Source organism: Balaenoptera acutorostrata, chromosome 1 (assembly GCF_949987535.1).
Source record: "Balaenoptera acutorostrata chromosome 1, mBalAcu1.1, whole genome shotgun sequence".
NCBI lineage: Eukaryota > Metazoa > Chordata > Mammalia > Artiodactyla > Balaenopteridae > Balaenoptera > Balaenoptera acutorostrata.
In genome coordinates, this window is record NC_080064.1 from 12,788,588 (window position 1) to 12,806,479 (window position 17,892).

A 17,892-nucleotide genomic window follows, 5' to 3' on the forward strand; every position below is an offset into this window, starting at 1 on the left:
ATAAAGTAATATATTCATACTAGGCTTGTCAAAAGCAAACAGTTACAGGATATAAAATGACAACATACAACAGAAAGGAAACCAGTCAGATTATACACATGAATACGCTCAAAATTAGGGATCTGAAACAGAGCACCACTATTCACTGTAAAAGCTACAGACTGAATCTTAAATGTTCAATTCTAAATGATGCTATTTCCTCTCAAATTTTCCTTGTCCCTTTAAATCCATGACGTCATCATTCTTAAGCACAAGCAAAACAAATTTAAGTTATAAAAGGTACTTGGTGTGTCCAAGCCAATGCTATCTCCTCAACAATTCCCCGTAGCACAACTGCAACTGAAGCCTTCATTCCTCAAGGAAGAGACCACAAGGCTTCAAACCGGCTTCCCCACTTGAAAGAAACAAAATCAAAGTCTCCAAATTAGCATTTGAACAACAACAAAAGTTGTTCTCAAAAAGGGTAAGTGTAGTACAATGTCCCTGCCAGCAAGCGAGAACTGGTAATGTGTCTGAATCTTCACGCTGAGCAAATAGGAATCCCACCACAGAAAAGTCCAAAGACTTTGGCAATTTAGAAATGAAGCTTTTATTTTCCTAATAAAATTCGGGAGATTAAGACAAAAGCAATTGGGTATTCCGAATCTTAACAATCCAAAGGTTTCAAAGGATCGAGAGGACTTCATTAGCCCCGAAGTTACTTTCCAGACACTATCAAGATCTTACGACTGTTTTTTTCTTCGTTTACAAATTGGTTCCCACCCTCCACGGTTCCCTTTGCACCAATTCTCACCAGAAGCCTTCCACGGTCACAACGTGGGCTGCTGTCTCAACCAAGGAGATCCGCAGTTCCTACTTCTCTGGGGGAACACTCAAAAAACTAAGGAGTAGGAAAGGCTGCTTGTGTTTCATTTTTAAAGCCAATTCCAAAATCTTCCTTTTGCAGCTTCAGAGATGCTGGCCCCTCGCCGCAGCCCCAATTTTGGAGGGCACCGAACTCCGGCTCCTCTCAAAAGGCGTTAAAGATTTGGGGGTGGGGTGGAAGATAATTTGACACCCCAGAGCCATCCTTACCCTGGTCACATACCCTTTCGTGGCTCCGGTGAGGGGACGAAAACGTCCGTGCTAGAGGGGAGAGGCCGGGTTCGCCCTCATCCCAAGGGCTGCCTGGAAAGGGATTCTCCTCCTCCCTGCCTAACCCGGGGAGGCCGAGAATGACTACAGCAAGGCCCCCAGGCCAGCCGGCACCGACCCCTGCGCGGGGTGCAGGGCCTGCGCCGGACCCGTGGCATAAAGGGCATAAGCCGCCAGCTCCCCGCCGCGGCCCCGGGAGAGGAAGAGGCCTCACCTGGCCCAGCCAGCGCCACGCTCTCGGGTACGCTCCGCTGGCGAAGAAGGTGAGGGAGCCGGGGATAGGACCTGAGCAGAGGCGCTCCGCCCCAGGCCGCGCTTGCCGCACTCGGGATTCCTCACAGCTGGCGGGACACCGAGCCGCTCCGAGCCGCCATCTTCCTCCACTCTAACGCTGCAGGCACCTCCGCCGCCGTCACCGCCGCCGCCGCCGCTCCTGCTGCTCTGGCCGGGAGAAGACCGCACGGAGCGCGCATGCGCCGGGGACCGGCACACAGGACACACACGCGCGCGCGCGCACACGTCAGTGCGGCGGGCCCGCGGCAGGCGGCCTATGGGGGGGCGCCATGTTGGGAAGGTACAAGCCGTGGCCCGCCGCCCCCAACCCCCACCCCTCTGGTCCCCGGGAGATTCTCCGAGGTTGGAACGCCGCCTGGGGGAGCCAAGCTGGAGTGAGGAAACGTCGCGCTTCCGCGCCCGCTTTCTTCGGGTGCCTACAAACGGCATTAGAACTGCACTCACCCTCCTCTGCACTGCTAGGGACAACTGAGTAGTTTTCCCAACGGCTTGAGTCTATGATAGATGTTAGACCAGGAATTAATTCATTTGTACCCCGAGGGCCCGATGAGCACAAGCGCTCTTGATGTCAACTGAAGGAGAGAAACTCAGTGCCTTGGTTATGCAACCGAAGCCTCCCATAATTGTGTACCAACCATTGTGTGACTTGTTACTAGCTCCATGTTTCAGATGAGGAAACTGAGTCACGGGATATATCGGTTATCTTCCCAAAGCCACATTTCTGGGGAGTTGGGGTGGGAAGGTAGGATTTGAACTCAGGCGCATCTGGTTCCCAAGCTCTTGTACTTTCCAGTGTAACTATCTCTGGTTCCAGCAAAATCCCCCTTCCAAGGGAGCAACCTGGTGTGTAGGTGAGAACCTTCATGAATTACCTGCACAGCATGTGGTCTAAGGAAATGCTAGAGATGCGGAGCCCAAGGGCTTCAGTCTTCATCCCTTGCACCTAAAAATGAAGCAACCTTGAGCTGCCAGCCCATCACCCTGGGATAAAGTGGACCTTCTGGGACATCTCTTAGGACATAGGGCTGGGTCAGAACCCAGGTCTGCTCTCAAGTTGGGAAGGCAAGATGCTATTGAACAAACTTGGGTCAACCTCACACTAGAAAGCACTAGATCTGTGTTTCACAAACTTGAATAATGCAAAGACCCCTGGGTAAACACTCATGGAATTCCAGTATGAGAAACACTGATTTAAGAAACTCAAGTCTTTCAGTTAGGAAATATCACTGCAAAAGAGAAACTTGGCAATTATAAATATAAATAAATATTAAAATTGTATCATTAAAAATCCCAAGCTTAAAAATTGTCATAGAACTTGTGAACCCCCCCACCCCGACCCCCAAGTACCCTGTAGACTCAATGTTAGAAACACTGGACCAGCTTTTGAGCACTTCCTTTTAAAAATGCAGGTTCCACCTTTTGGCTGTCTGAGCAGTACCATGGATGTCAGCAAGAACAAGCACCTTATGAAAGGCAGCAAAAAGGGAACCAAGAAGAAAGTGGTTGATCTGTTTTCTAAGAAAGATTGGTATGATGTGAAAGCACCAGCTATGTTCAATGTAAGAAATATTGGAAAAACACCAGTCATAAGAACTCTGGGGGGACTTCCCTGGCGGTCCAGTGGTTAAGACTTTGCCTTCCAATGCAGGGGGTGTGGGTTTGATCCCTGGTTGGGGAGCTAAGATCCCACATGCCTCATGGCCAAAAAAACAAAACATAAAACAGAAGCAATATTGTAACAAATTCAATAAAGAATTTAAAAATAGTCTGCATCAAAAAAATCTTAAAAAAAAACCAAAAAACCTCTGGGAACCAAATCCCATCTGATGGCCTCAGGGGTTGTTGTTTTTGAAGTGAGCCTTCCTGATCTGCAGAATGATGAAGTGGCATTAAAAAAATTCAAGCTGATTACTGAAGATGTTCAGGGCAAAAACTGCTTAATTTCCATGGCATGGATCACACCTGTGACGAAATGAGCTCCATGGTCAAAAAAACAGCAGACCGTGATTGAAACTCATGTTGATGTCAAGACTACCAATGGTTATTTGCTTGTCTATTCTCTCTTGGCTTTACTAAAAAAATGCAACAATCAGATTCAGAAGACCTCTTACGCGCAGCACCAACGGGTCTGACAAATCCGGAAGATGATGCAGACAAATGACTAGATAGAAATGGTCAATAAGTTGATTCCAGACAGCATTGGAAAAGACATGAGGCTCACCAGTCTAATTATCCACTCCATGATGTCTTTGTTAGAAAAGTAAAAATGCAGATATATATATATGTATAACAGAATCACTTTGCTGTACACCTGAAACTAACACAACATTGTAAATCAACTATATTTCAATTAAAAATTTTTTAATAAAAATAAATAAACAATAAAGTAAAAATGCTGAAGAAGTTCAAGTTTGAATTGGGAAAACTCATGGAGTTTCATGATGAAGGTAGTAGTTCTGGAAAAGCTACTGAGGGTGAGATAGGTACTAAAGTTGAATGAGCCAACTGATATGAGTCATGAGTCCAAGAATCTGTTTAAAATTCAGACTCTTAACAGTGACAAAAAAAAATCTTACTTGTATAAAAAAATGCAGGTTGCAGGGCTCACTTTAGACACTGACTCAGACTTCTTCTAAAGCTCCCCAGGGATTCTGATGTCCAGTTAGGTTTGGAACTGCTAGATTATGTTAGAACAGGTTCAAATACAGAAACCACTCCACCCTGAATCTCCTAGCTCAAAGACAGCAGGGATTTTTGTCCGTTTTGTTCAATGCTTTATCACATAATTATAGAGACTGGCACCCTGTAGGGACTCGCTAAATATTTGTTAAATGAATAAAAGAATGAATGAACTGGGAATTTGAAAACTAAGAGGGCATTCAGTCAAATATTTAGTAAGCACCTAATATGTGCCAAGCCATGTGATATGTACAGCAATATACTTTTAAATAAAACAACAAAGTCCCTGCCCTCATGGAGAGCCCAACAGTTTACTGGGAGAGACAGACAATAAACAAGTAAATAAGCCAATATAAAATTATCAATTGTGATAAGCACAAAAGTATTATTATTAAAGCAAAGACTTTAATAATAATCACAGTTGATGTATATTGTATACTCTTATTAAGTACCAAATACTGCTAAGTAAGTGCCATTGTTGAGCTTATTTTACAGATGATGAACCTGAAGCACCCAGGGATTAAGTGACTCAACTCATGGTCATGGGTAGGGTTTGAACCCAGGTGGTCTCACCTCAAAGCCTTTGCTATTGAACTCTACACAATGTTGCTTCTGACAAACAAGAGGACATAAGATTGAGGTCAGTTTATATATGGCCTGGAATATCAGGAAGAAAACTGGGTATTACCTCCTAGGTCATGGAGATTTGGGGGCAAGGAGGATATGCGATGAAATGGTGTTTTAGAACAATCTCTCTGCAGTGTGAACACACATTGGGACATGACTGGAGGTAAGGGGACAAGATATGAGGCTAGGATGAGAGGAGTGGCTATGATCTCTCTCATAAGTATCATCCAGAGTCCATCCCAACAATCAATTACTGAAATTCATTTCTTATGTTCTTACTTATTTAGAATAAATAATATATGTACATAAAACAAAATTCAAAAGGTACAAAAGGATATATAATAAATTTTAAGTCCATCCTACCACTCCCCCAGCTACCTGGTAAACCTTGCCTCTCCACCAAAGTGACCACTGTTACAAGTCCCTTATATCTTTCCAGAGATGCGTATACAAATACACTCATACACATACAAATAAATAAGCCTACAAATAGCAGCAAACTATACACACTGCTCTGTATCTTGCTTTTTTTTAAAACTTAACTGTAGTTCTTCAAGATCATTTAATGTCAGTTTATTTAGAACCATCTAAGTTAACAATTCATTCTATTCCTTTGCATGGCTGGACCATGTATTTTTAAAATGAATCCTCTAGTGATGGACATTTGTTTCCAGTCTTTTGTGATTATAAACAAAGCAGCAATTAATATCCTCATAATTTTATTTGCATATGAGCCAATGTATCTACAGGGAAATTTCCTAGAAATGCAATTGCTGGCTCAACAGGCATGTACATTTTAAATATTGGTAGGTTGCCATTTATTTCTTAACTGTCTACATAGCCCCAGCTTGGAAATCAGATGGAAAGTTTTCTCACTATGGGCTTTGCTCTTATATTCCTATCACATACCAGAGTGTTTCACGTGATAGATCAAAGGTACCTGCAGTTCTGAGTGCAAATCACTAAGCCCCAAACATGAATGGTATAACAAACATATTTCTCAAGAAAGAGAAGCTCATGCTTTAGGGTCTCTGTCAGTGCCTGTTTATGCCACTGCCTCAACTTTTGGGGCTCTCCCGCTGGAGGAAGAAACTTCCACCACTTCAATTTTAGACCTTACTTGGTTCCATCCCCTCATTTTACAGATGAGGAAGGGACTTGCCCAGGAGGCCTATGTGATTAACTAGGGCTGGCCTCTTGATTATCCATTTGGTGGAAGAAAAGCTATTTCCTTTGCAGCAACCTCAAACGAGCTCCAAGATCTCTATCTTTCTGGTCTCTTAGTAGATTCAGTCTTTTTTTTTTTTTTTAATAAATTTATTTATTTTATTTATTTATTTTTGGCTGTGTTGGGTCTTCGCTGCTGCGCGCAGGCTTTTCTCTAGTTGCGGCAAGCAGGGGCTACTCTTCGTTGCGGCGTGCGGGCTTCTCACTGCGGTGGCTTCTCTTGTTGCGGAGCACAGGCTCTAGGTGCGTGGGCTTCATAAGTTGTGGCACACGGGCTCAGTAGTTGTGGCTCCCGGCTCTAGAGCGCAGGCTCAGTAGTTGTGGCGCACGGGCTTAGTTGCTCCGTGGCATGTGGGATCTTCCCAGACCAGTGCTTGAACCCGTGTCCCCTATGTTGGCAGGCAGATTCGCAACCACTGCGCCACCAGGGAAGCCCTAGATTCAGTCTTAAGAATGCCCAACTTGGGACTTCCCTGGTGGTGAAGTGGTTAAGAATCCACCTGCCAATGCAGGGGACACAGGTTCAAGCCCTGGTCCAGGAAGATCCCACATGCCGTGGAGCACCTAAGCCCGTGTGCCACGACTACTGAGCCTGTGCTCTAGAGCCCACGAGCCACAACTACTGAGCCCGTGAGCCACAACTACTGAGCCCGCGTGCCACAGCTACTGAAGCCCACGTGCCTAGAACCCGTGCTCCACACCAAGAGAAGCCACTATGGTGAGAAGCCCGCACATCACAAGGAAGAGTAGACCCCGCTTGCCATAGCTAGAGAAAGCCCGCAAGCAGCAACGAAGACCCAACGCAGCCAAAAATAAATAAATAAATTAATTAAAAAAAGATAATTGGAGAATATTAGAAACAATTTTTTAAAATGCCCAACAAATTCCTTTGTTAAGTAAGGCTCATTGCCAAATGTAACACAATTGTAAGAAACTGTCTCCCTCTGCTGGTAACATACTGCAAATACAAAGCCTAAAACGACTTCATGACTTGCAATTAGGAAAAACTAGACGTAGGTGGTGACTGATTGATGGTCTCATCCACCTTGCTGCTGCCAAGGCTCAGTTAGGATAATTTACTTAAAAGAATGAGTTCAGAGGAGTATGTATTCAAAGTAAATATAGTTCCAGAGAGTGAACAAGACATAATCTTTTTTTAAAATTAATTTATTTAATTTATTTATTTTTGGCTGCATTGGGTCTTTGTTGCTGCGTGCGGGCTTTCTCTAGTTGTGGCGAGAGGGGGCAGTGCAACGGGCTTCTCATTGCAGTGGCTTCTCTTGTTGCAGAGCACGGGCTCTAGGCACGCGGGCTTCAGTAGTTGTAGCATGCAGCCTCAGTAGTTGTGGCTCACGGGCTCTAGAGCACAGGCTCAATAGTTGTGGCGCATGGGCTTAGTTGGTCTGTGGCATGTGGGATCTTCCCAGACCAGGGCTCGAACCTGTGTCCCCTGCATTGGCAGGCGGATTCTTAACCACTGCGCCACCAGGGAAGCCCAAGACAAATCTTTCATCTTTGAAGTTGGTCAGGCTGTTAATGGTATTAGTGATATTTTAGAATAGAGTATTTGAGCTGCTAGTGGAATAGCCATGTGAAGTGCCAATAAGAAGCCTAGCTATATGAATCGGAAATACCAGGTCAATTCAGGGCTGTAAATCAACTTTGAGAGTTACCAACAGTGGGTGGCTTACACCATGAGCATCTAAGTAAAAACAGTGGACTGAGGACAGACCCAGAGATGACCGATATTCCAGAGACAGGAAGTCATGAAACCAGAAAATTAGTAAGCATGTTACTTTAAATAAAGACTAGTAAGAGTTAATACATGACTGCAATTTATAATAATCATTAGGAATACAAATGGCAACATTTCTCAACAGGAAATTGTCACTTTAGAAAGATTAATGGTGGACTTCCCTGGTGGCGCAGTGCTTAAGAATCTGCCTACCAATGCAGGGGACACAGGTTCGAGCCCTGGTCCGGGAAGATCCCAGATGCCGCGGAGCAACTAAGGCCGTGCACCACAACTACTGAGCCTGCACTCTAGAGCACATGCACCACAACTATTGAAGCCCACATGCCTAGAACCCATGCTCCGCAACATGAGAAGCCACTGCAATGAGAAGCCCGCGCACCACAATGAAGAGTAGCCCCTGCTCGTCGCAACCAGAGAGAGCCTACATGCAGCAATGAAGACCTAACGCAGCCAAAAATAAATAAATAAATTTATTTTAAAAAAAGAAAGATTAATGGCATGCTAAAAACACAAGAAGAAACCCATTCAAAAAACCCATTCTAGGGCTTCCCTGGTGGCGCAGTGGTTGAGAGTCTGCCTGCCGGTGCGGGGGACACGGGTTCGAGCCCTGGTCTGGGAGGATCCCACATGCCGCGGGGCAACTGGGCCCGTGGGCCACAACTGCTGAGCCTGAGCGTCTGGAGCCTCTGCTCCGCAGCGGGAGAGGCCACGATAGTGAGGGGCCCGCGCACCGCGATGAAGAGTGGCTCCCGCTCGCCGCAACTGGAGAGAGCCCTCACGCAGAAGCGAGGACCCAACACAGCCAAAAGTAAACATAATAAATAAATAATAAATAAAAATTAAAAACAAAACAAAACAAAACCCATTCTAAGTCAGATAACTTGATTATAGCAGCCAAATGCAACACTACTGAATGATATGGTTTTAATACTGAGAGGCCTACAGGAACATGTCAGTGAGAATAAAAACACAAGGTGTTTGCTTTTCCTCCTGCTTTTGTGTTTGGGGAAAAAAGGATAACTAGAGAAGTGAGAATTATGTCTTCTTAAGGCAGGCAAGACACCTCCATAATGATAATAGGTCATCTTTAGAACTCTTACTATGGGTTAAGCATTTTCCTAAGCTTTTTAGCATAGTAACTCATTTAATCCTTACAATCTACCTTTTTTAAAGTATTTGTTTATTTATTTATTTATGGCTGTGTTGGGTCTTCGTTTCTGTGCGAGGGCTTTCTCTAGTTGTGGCAAGCAGGGGCCACTCTTCATCGCGGTGCGTGGGCCTCTCACTGTCGCGGCCTCTCTTGTTGTGGAGCACAGGCTCTAGAAGCGCAGGCTCAGTAATTGTGGCTCATGGGCCCAGCTGCTCTGCGGCACGTGGGATCTTCCCAGACCAGGGCTCGAACCCGTGTCCCCTGCATTGGCAGGCAGATTCTCAACCACTGTGCCACCAGGGAAGCCCCCTTACAATCTACCTCTGAAGGAGCTATTATTATTATCTTTTTTTACACTTGGGGAAACTGAAACTGAGGCACAGAAATCCTAAGCAACTTCCATAAGATCACACAGCATGTTAAATTTGGAAGTGTCCAAAGTTGAACTTTAAAGTCCAGGGTCTCCAATTCTATACTGTAGGAAAAAAAAAAAAAAACACTGTTTAGGAAGACACATAAAGTAAGTTTCGAAGGTAATGTTAATGTACGTATCTGTCATGAAAGACTCAGGAGAACTTCAGCAGTTCTGGTCATCCAGCTCAGGTGCAATTTCATCAACTAATCTTGATAAAACAACTAATGTTTTCACCTCAAGCTAGAGGATATAAACTAGTGTTAATAGATGCTTGGAATACTGCTCGATGAGCAGGAAACACTGTAATCATTTTCACTCTACCAGATAGAAATAATAAAATGTTTTATGCACCAGCGGATATTTTTTCATCCTTTTGTTACCAAGCAAGGGCTCACTGTCTAACACACATAGAAGCGAATACTATGGCACCAACTTTTGAGAAAAGAAAGCATTTTATTGTGAGTTAACCGACAGGAGGCAGGGCTCAAATCTGTCTCCCTGTCCAGTGTTCAGGGCAAAATGTAAGAAGTTAGGGGAATTTCAAACTTGGCACAAGCTTATTGGCTAGTGTTGACGGTCAGAAGCTGATTGGAATCAAGCTATTCGGGCAGCTGGAAGCTGGATTTTTCTTATTGAAGAACTTCTTGCTTGGTAAAGGGCTCCAGTGGCAACATGTCTATTGTTTGAGTTCTGTAGACTGAAGATTCTTGGTTCTGGGGTCATCCTGGAGACATGGGTTCTTGTCTTGCACATGGGAGTGCTGTCTCTGTAAAATAACTCAAGGTTTGATTAGTCAACAACCTATTTAAGGAGACAAAACCAGGGTAAGCAGGTCAATGTTTTATGTGCTGTTTTAGTCCCCCCCTTTTACTTTGTACATTCCTCAATCTTAAGGGAAATAGGGCGATGACCGCTCTAGCTGCTTCCTGCTGAGAAGGGGCATAGATTTTTATAAGAGGAATAAAATTGTTTTTGCACTGGATTGTAAATATTCATGAGTCCCACTTTGAATGCTTAAGTCTTTGGCAATCAACATGTGAGTGGGGGAGGCCTTTTTAAATATATGAGATAGACAATAAGTAAAAAATTTGGTGAGTAAAAAGATTAACCCCATGATACACAGAACTATGATTCCTAATTTTAACAGTCCTCCAAAAACAGACCTTATTCTTTGGGAACCAGTGAAAACATGTTATTTTTAACATTCTTAGTGATTGAATTTGGATTTATATTGGCCTGGTCCAGACTTCTGGGCGGAGCTGTCTACTTTCGAGATGTCCTCATCTTCTCTTCCTGACCAGGTAGAGACTTAGCTGTCCTGTTTCTATTTGAAAAGTAACTTAAGTTCAGTTAAGGGTTCACAAGTGTAATTAGGGGCCGAGAAATCAGCAGTGGGTTTCCAGGCCCCCCTGGTGTTAGGAAGGTTGGGTCCTCCTACTTCCTCCTGTCCATGGAGAGCGTGCCCTGTTTGGGAATTGTAAAGGGGACAAGGTGGGTGCTGGTTAGAAATGGGTACTATTTTTACTCTGGAGGGGTGTATCCAAGGTTTAACTCCTTTTAGCTCTACTGAAGAATGTATAACCAGAAGGACTTCATAGGCTCCAATCCACTTGGGTTGCAGTTGATCCTCAGGGCAGTAATTTTTACAAGTTTGAGGAGGACCCAATTCCCTGGGCTTATGCAGTGCACAGGAATGTCTGCGGGAAATGTTAATTGGCTAGAGGCATATTTATATACAGAAAATAAGATAGCACCAAGAGACTGTACACATTTTATAGTATTTAATTCTTTTACAATGAGATCACTTTCAAGACAGCAATAATACTTAGTCTTAAGGAAGGGTCTCCCATTAACATTTCATAAGGGCTCAAGTGGCACTTGCTTCTAGGGGCTACTCTTACCCTCAACAGGACAACTGTTAAGACATCATCTCAAGCGGAGCTGGTTTCTTGACATACTTCGGTGACTGTCTCTTTCAAGGTATGATTCATCATTTCAGTCATGAGGGCTCCATGAAGCATGTAACTTCTATTGTAGTTCGAGGGCCGCAGATAGCCCTTGAGTTACCTTGGCTATGAAAGCTCCTCCACTGTCACTTTGAATTGAAAGAGGCAACCCAAAATGAGGGCTAATTTCTTTTAGTAAGGCCTTTTTACCTAGGAAGCTTTCTCTCTCCAGCACAGGAAAGCTTTGACCCATCCTGTGAAGGTGTCCACAAATACCAGCAAATATCTATAATGTCCCATGGCTCTTGGCATAACAGTAAAGTCTATTTGCCAGGCATCTCTTGGTTCTGTCCCTCGGGTTTGCACCTCTTTGAATATTGGAGGTGGCCCGGCTTTAGGATTGTTTCTGGTGCAAATCAGGCAATTTTGCATTACCTTTTGGATGGTCCTTTGCATTTATGGACTAACAATAAACTTTTGTAGCCAATGATAGGTTGCATCCCTCCCTTGATGTAGATGAGTAATAATTCTTTCCATTAAATGTAGGGGCATAGCACTAATCCCTGTTCATTATATATCCAGCCTTCCTTGTTTGTTTGGTACTGATCACCATCTACGTCTCAAGAGTCAGCGTGAAATCCCCATTCATCATCTCTCTCTAGATCCATTTCTGAATACTGAGGCTTAAACAGGGACAGGTCCACACTTTGAATGAGTGCTAGGGTGTTTGGCTCCGGTCGCCTGTTTTGCTGCATGTTCAGCCAAATTATTTCCTTTAGCTATACAGCTATCAGTCTTTTGGTGCAGGCAATGTACTATGGCTACTTCTTCCAGCATTAAAACAGAGTTTAATAAGGCCACTCCTCTGCATGTTTAATTTTTTTCTTTCCTGATGTTAGTTGACCTCTCTTTTTCCACATGGCCCCATGTGCATGCATGACAGAGAAGGCATACTTAGAAGCAGTATAAATGGTTACCTTTTTCTTAGCTCCAAGATGCAGGGCTCTCCTGAGGGCTACGAGCTCTGCCTTCTGGACAGACATACCTGGAGGGAGGGCTTCTGCTTCTAGGACCTCCTGATGAGTTGCTATTGCATATCCAGCTTTTCGGAGTCCACAATCCATGAAGCTGTTCCCAACTGCAAACATTTCCATATCTGAATTCTCTAAAGGCTGATCAGTCAGGTCAGGTCTTCTAGAATACTCTTCTTCAATTTTTCGTATACAATCATGAACAGGTTCTTCTGTTTTCGTGTACAATCGTGAACAGGTTCTTCTGGGGAGCAGAGTGGCTGGGTTTAAAGCAGATACTTCTTTTAATATTACCTTTGGGTTGTCAAATAGTATGGCCTGGTATTTGCCCAGCCTCCCCAAAGTAAGCCAATATCGGCCCTTTTGTTCAAGTAAAAGTTGCACACGATGTGGGGTGTGCACAGTGGTAGGCCAACCCAGGGTAAATTTTTCAGCTTCTTGTAAAAGGTCACAGGTTGCAGCCATAGCCCGGAGGCAAACTGGCCATCCTTGAGTTACAACATCCAATTGTTTGGAAAAGTAAGCCACTGGCCTTCTGGCAGTATTTAAATTTTGAGTTAGCACTCCAAGACTCATGCTCTGTCTTTCATGCACAAAAAGATCAAATGACTTTCTAATGTCTGGGAAACCAAGTGCTGGGGCTGTTGAAATTTTCTCCTTGATGGTACGGAATGACTCATGGCATTTCGCAGTCCAGCTTAATGGCTCATTGGCATTTCTTTTGAGAGCCTCATATAGAGGTTTGACTATAAGTCCGAAGTTAGGAATCCAAATACGACAAAACCAGCCATTCCTAAGAATCTTCTCAATTGCTTTCTGGTGGTGGGTACATCCACCCCAGCTAATGCTTCCCTTCGATCTGGCAGCAAGTTTCTTTCTCCTTTTGATAATTCAATTCCTAGATATTTTACAGCTGGTTGAGAAATTTGTGCCTTTCCCTTGGAGATTTTATATCCCCGGTCTGCCAAAAAGTTTAAACTGAGGATTGTATTTTGGTCTGAAGCTTCCTTAGTTATACTAGCGATTAGTATATCACCCACATACTGGAGTAAGATTCCTTCATTTAATTGGAGATCCTTTAAGTCCTTGGCTAAGGCCTCCACAAAGATGGTGGGGGCATTTTTAAATCCTTGTGGAAGTACAGTCCAGCAATACTGCTGTTTTATATTAGTCTCTGGATCATTCCACTCAAAGGCAAACAGTTCCTGGGACTCAGGACTTAGGGGTATGCAATAAAAGGCATCTTTTTTTTTTTTTTTAATTTATTTATTTATGGCTGTGTTGGGTCTCCATCTCCGCGTGAGGGCTTTCTCCAGTTGCGGCAAGCGGGGGCCACTGGGGCCACTCTTCATTCCGATGCGCGGGCCCCCCATTATCGCGGCCTCTCTTGTTGCGGAGCACAGGCTCCAGACACGTACGCTCAGTAGTTGTGGCTCACGGGCCTAGTTGCTCCGCGGCATGTGGGATCCTCCCAGACCAGGGCTCGAATCCGTGTCCCCTGCATTGGCAGGCAGATTCGCAACCACTGCGCCACCAGGGAAGCCCCAAAAGGCATCTTTTAAGTTCAGAACTGTAAACCAGCAAAAGTCTCCAGATAAAGTTGTAAGCAAAGTATAAGGATCTGGCATCACTGAATGTACATCCTCTACAATTTGGTGGATAGCTCTCAAATCCTGTACAAAACGATAATCTCGGGTCTTCCCTGGTGGCGCAGTGGTTGAGAATCTGCCTGCTAATGCAGGGGACACGGGTTCGAGCCCTGGTCTGGGAAGATCCCACATGCCGCGGAGCAACTAGGCCTGTGAGCCACAACTACTGAGCCTGCGCGTCTGGAGCCTGTGCTCCACAACAAAAGAGGCCACGATAGTGAGAGACCCGCGCACCGCGATGAAGAGTGGCCCCCACTTGCTGCAACTAGAGAAAGCCCTAGCACAGAAACGAAGACCCAACATAGCAATCAATCAATCAATAAATCTTTAAAAAAAAAAAAAAAAAAGATAATCTCCAGTCCCAGGTTTTTTTTTTGTTTTTTTTTTTTAAACATTAGCTTTTTTTTTTTTTTTTTTTTTAACTTTGGGTTTATTTATTTATTTATGGCTGTGTTGGGTCTTCGTTTCTTTGCGAGGGCTTTCTCTAGTTGCGTCAAGCGGGGGCCACTCTTCATCGCGGTGCGCGGGCCTTTCATTATCGCGGCCTCTCGTTGCGGAGCACAGGCTCCAGACGCGCAGGCTCAGTAATTGTGGCTCACGGGCCTAGTTGCTCCGCGGCACGTGGGATCTTCCCAGACCAGGGCTCGAACCCGTTTCCCCTGCATTGGCAGGCAGATTCTCAACCACTGCGCCACCAGGGAAGCCCATAGTCCCAGGTTTCTGTACTGGCAGGATGGGAGTGTTATATGGGGATTGACAAGGTCGGATTAATTGGCATTTAAGAAAAGTGTTTATCAGAGGCTTTATACCTTCCTTTGCATGCCTCTTTAAAGGGTATTGCTTTAACTTTGGAGCCTGGGCACCTGGATGGAGTTTTACTACAACTGGGTCAGCCGTCTTGGCTCTTCCTGGTGTCCCATCAGCCCAAACTTCTGCTCTTACCTTTTGAAGAATTTCTTCAGGGACATCTGGTTGAGGCTTGTCTCCCAATTGTAATGGCGCAGCTTGGAGGGCACAGTCTTGACCTGGGAGTACTTTGGTGTCTACTTTTTCTGCTGAGAAACCCACTTGGTCATTTAAATTTGTTAGTACCTCTTGCCCTGATGAGGGACTATGACATCCAGGCACATACACAAAGCTGTACTTTACATGTGTTTTCTCTACATGACATTTAAGCCGTTGTAGAAAAGGTTTCTGAGAGACTTCCCCAGATACACCAGTAATGGATGTTATCTTGGGGGAGAGGGGGCCCTGTCTGTTTTTGGGACACTCCCTTTTCCAGTGCCCTTCCTGTTTACAAAAGGCACACTGTTGTGGCCCAACAGATGGATGGCCTTTCCAGCTGGGTTTTGGAGGTCTTACCCGTGGTCGTTTGTTCTCTCCTGCAGACGTCCTGCTGGGTCTTGACTGGTTACAGCTGAGCAGAGCAACCTGCCTACCTGCATTGCTCCTGCTTTCCCCAAGTTTCGTATCGGCCTTTGAACACTTCAAAAGCAATCTGGACCAACTGAGACGTTGGTGTCCATGATCCCCCTTCCAGTCGTTGTAGTTTTTTTCTTATATCTGGGGCACTCTGACTGATACAGTTTAAATTGACCAGTCCCATGTTATCTGGGTGTTCTGGATCAATATCAGTATATTTTCGGAAAGCCTCATAAAGCCTTTCAAGGAAGGTGAATGGGCCCTCCTCAGGCCCTTGCTGTACATTCTGGACCCTCTTGAAACTGTTTGCCCCTTTTTGCAGTCCAGTTATTAAACAATCTTTATAATGATTCAGCCTTGCTTGATCCCCTGGGTCACTGGGATCCCATTCTGGTTCAGTTCCAGGGATGGCTTGCTTTGCTGGAGTTCTGATTGGATTATTTGGTTTTAATTCAAGAAGCCTTTTGGCTTCCTGGAAGACCTTCTCTAATATCATGCTGCATTCCTCCGGACTGAGTAGGATACTCATGAGGGTCTCTATGTCAGCCCAGTTAGGATGAAAAACAGCAAAAATATATGTAAAGAGATTCTCCATATTCCTAGGATCATCTTGATAAGATGGCATTTTAGCTTTATAATTAAGTAAATCTATGACTGATAAACGATGATGCATGATTCCAAGTGCTCTGGATTGGCCTTGGTCATCCAAGCCTGCTGGGACCTGCCTTAATGGAAATTGTCCCGCCTACGGTAGAGTGTTCCCTGGGCCAAACTGAATACCCTGGAGGGTACAGGCAGGGGAGACCATTCCTTTGTGACCATCTGCTAAGGGCGAGTACAGAGCCAGATCAGCAGCCCTAGGAGGATTGGTAAAAGCCTTGGCACTGCCTGCAGGAAGATCCCCTTTAGGATTCGCGGGAACCACAAGAGGTGCTGAGGGAGGGGCTACCGAAGGAAGTGCCGACTGTCGGGCTACTGCAAAAGGTGCAGACGGAGGGACTAGATCGTCATTAGACTTTGACTCAGGTAAAACAGGCTTTTTGTGAGGTTCTTCCCTCTGACCCATCATTTTATCAATAAATGCCTTATGCATATTTCTCCTCTTATATAAAGACATAAATGAGTCTACATACGGGATTTCGTCCCATTTTTTCTCTCTCTTACAAAACGAGTCTAATTGTATAATAGCATTATAGTTCAAAGACCCATTTGGGGGCCATTTTTCCCCTGACTCCAGTAGCTTTTTGGGCCAGGCAGTGTTACAAAAGAAAATCATTTTCTTCTTTTTCATAGGCTTAGAGGTAAACATTGACCAACCTCAAAGAACACTTTTAAAGGGAGTGCCGTCTGGTACGCTGTTATCATTCCCCATTTTGGAAGGGTTTTTTTCTCAGGATGACCACAGCAAAATGACATAAAACAGATTCAATAAAGTTTTTCTGTGGTCATCCAATAGTTAACCCTATTAGCCAATTCCTAACAGTCAGACATAGACAAAGAAAAAACAGTCAGACATAGACAAAGAAACAGTCAGACATAGACAAAGAAATCCAAAGGCCTGGGATTCTAACCGGATCTTTTGAGTACCTCGGTGGCTATAACGTTTTTTTTGGCTGCGCTGTGCGGCTCGTGGGATCTTAGTTCCCCGACCACGGATTGAACTTTTCATACTGTCTCCCTTAGAGTGGGACTCTAACCCACAATCCTGATTAGACAATTATTGTCTAATAATTATTATTAGACAATTTAGGCACAAGCGCGTTTTAATGAGGTTACTCACCCAAAAGATCCAGGAGCTGTTTCTTTCCCCAAAAGTGAAAGTAGCGCGGAGGAGCCTGGTGCGCAGCTGCGGCGGGAAGCAGGCACCCAACAGCCGAGCCTCTAGACAAATCGGGTCTAGGTGGCCACTCAGGGTCGGTGACGAGGGCCTACACCCAGCCGGGGGCTACAATGCCTCAGCCAGGCGATCACAGGACCTTAGTTCGTTTGCGATCGCCAGGAATTCTCACCGAGCAAGGGCTCACTGCCTGGCGCGCATAGAAGCCAATACTATGGCACCAGCTTTTGAGAAAAGAAAAAGCTTTATTGCAAGGTCGACCGGCAAGGAGACAGGAGGCAGGGCTCAAATCTGTCTCCCCCAGCCAGGGTTTGGGGCAAAATTTAAGGGGTTAGGGAAATTTCAAACTTGGCACAAGCTGATTGGCTTGTTTTCAAAGCAGTCCATATATGGTAAACAAGGTACTATGGCAGATGGAAGCCGGATTTTCCTTACTGAAGGACTTATTGCTTCAGCTGGTTAAGGGGTCCGACGGCAACATTTCTATTGTTTGAGTTCCCCAGACTGAAGATTCTTGGTTCCGGGATCATCCTGGAAACGTGGGTTCCGGCCTTGCACATGCGCAGTAATGTCTCTATAAAACCCCTCAAGATTTGATTAATCAATAACCTATTTAAGGAGTCAAAACCATTTTAAGCTGGTCAATGTCTTATCTCCTGTTCCACTTTGTTGAGGTATAAAAATGTTTTCAGAGTTTTGAAAAAGCATAATCTGCAGTTTATGAA

At 44.7% G+C, this 17,892-nt stretch overlaps 1 protein-coding gene and 1 pseudogene across 5 annotated transcripts in view; one reads left to right on the top strand and one right to left on the bottom strand.

Moving 5' to 3' along the window:
- The window catches only part of FBXO42 (F-box protein 42), a 91,561-nt gene extending 89,950 nt beyond the window's left edge, over positions 1-1,611 (bottom strand). For 4 of the 5 annotated variants that reach the window (XM_007174996.2, XM_007174997.2, XM_007174995.2 and 1 more), the window contains exon 1: positions 1,349-1,611. The gene's annotated coding sequence lies outside the window, so the exon portion shown is untranslated. Of the gene's footprint in view, positions 1-283; positions 361-1,348 lie in introns of those variants that run through there. The other variant, XM_057549793.1, reaches the window with a different exon arrangement.
- Positions 1,612-2,867: 1,256 nt separating this feature from the next.
- LOC103010751 (40S ribosomal protein S3a-like) lies at positions 2,868-3,967 on the top strand (annotated as a pseudogene).
- Positions 3,968-17,892: the final 13,925 nt, after the last annotated feature.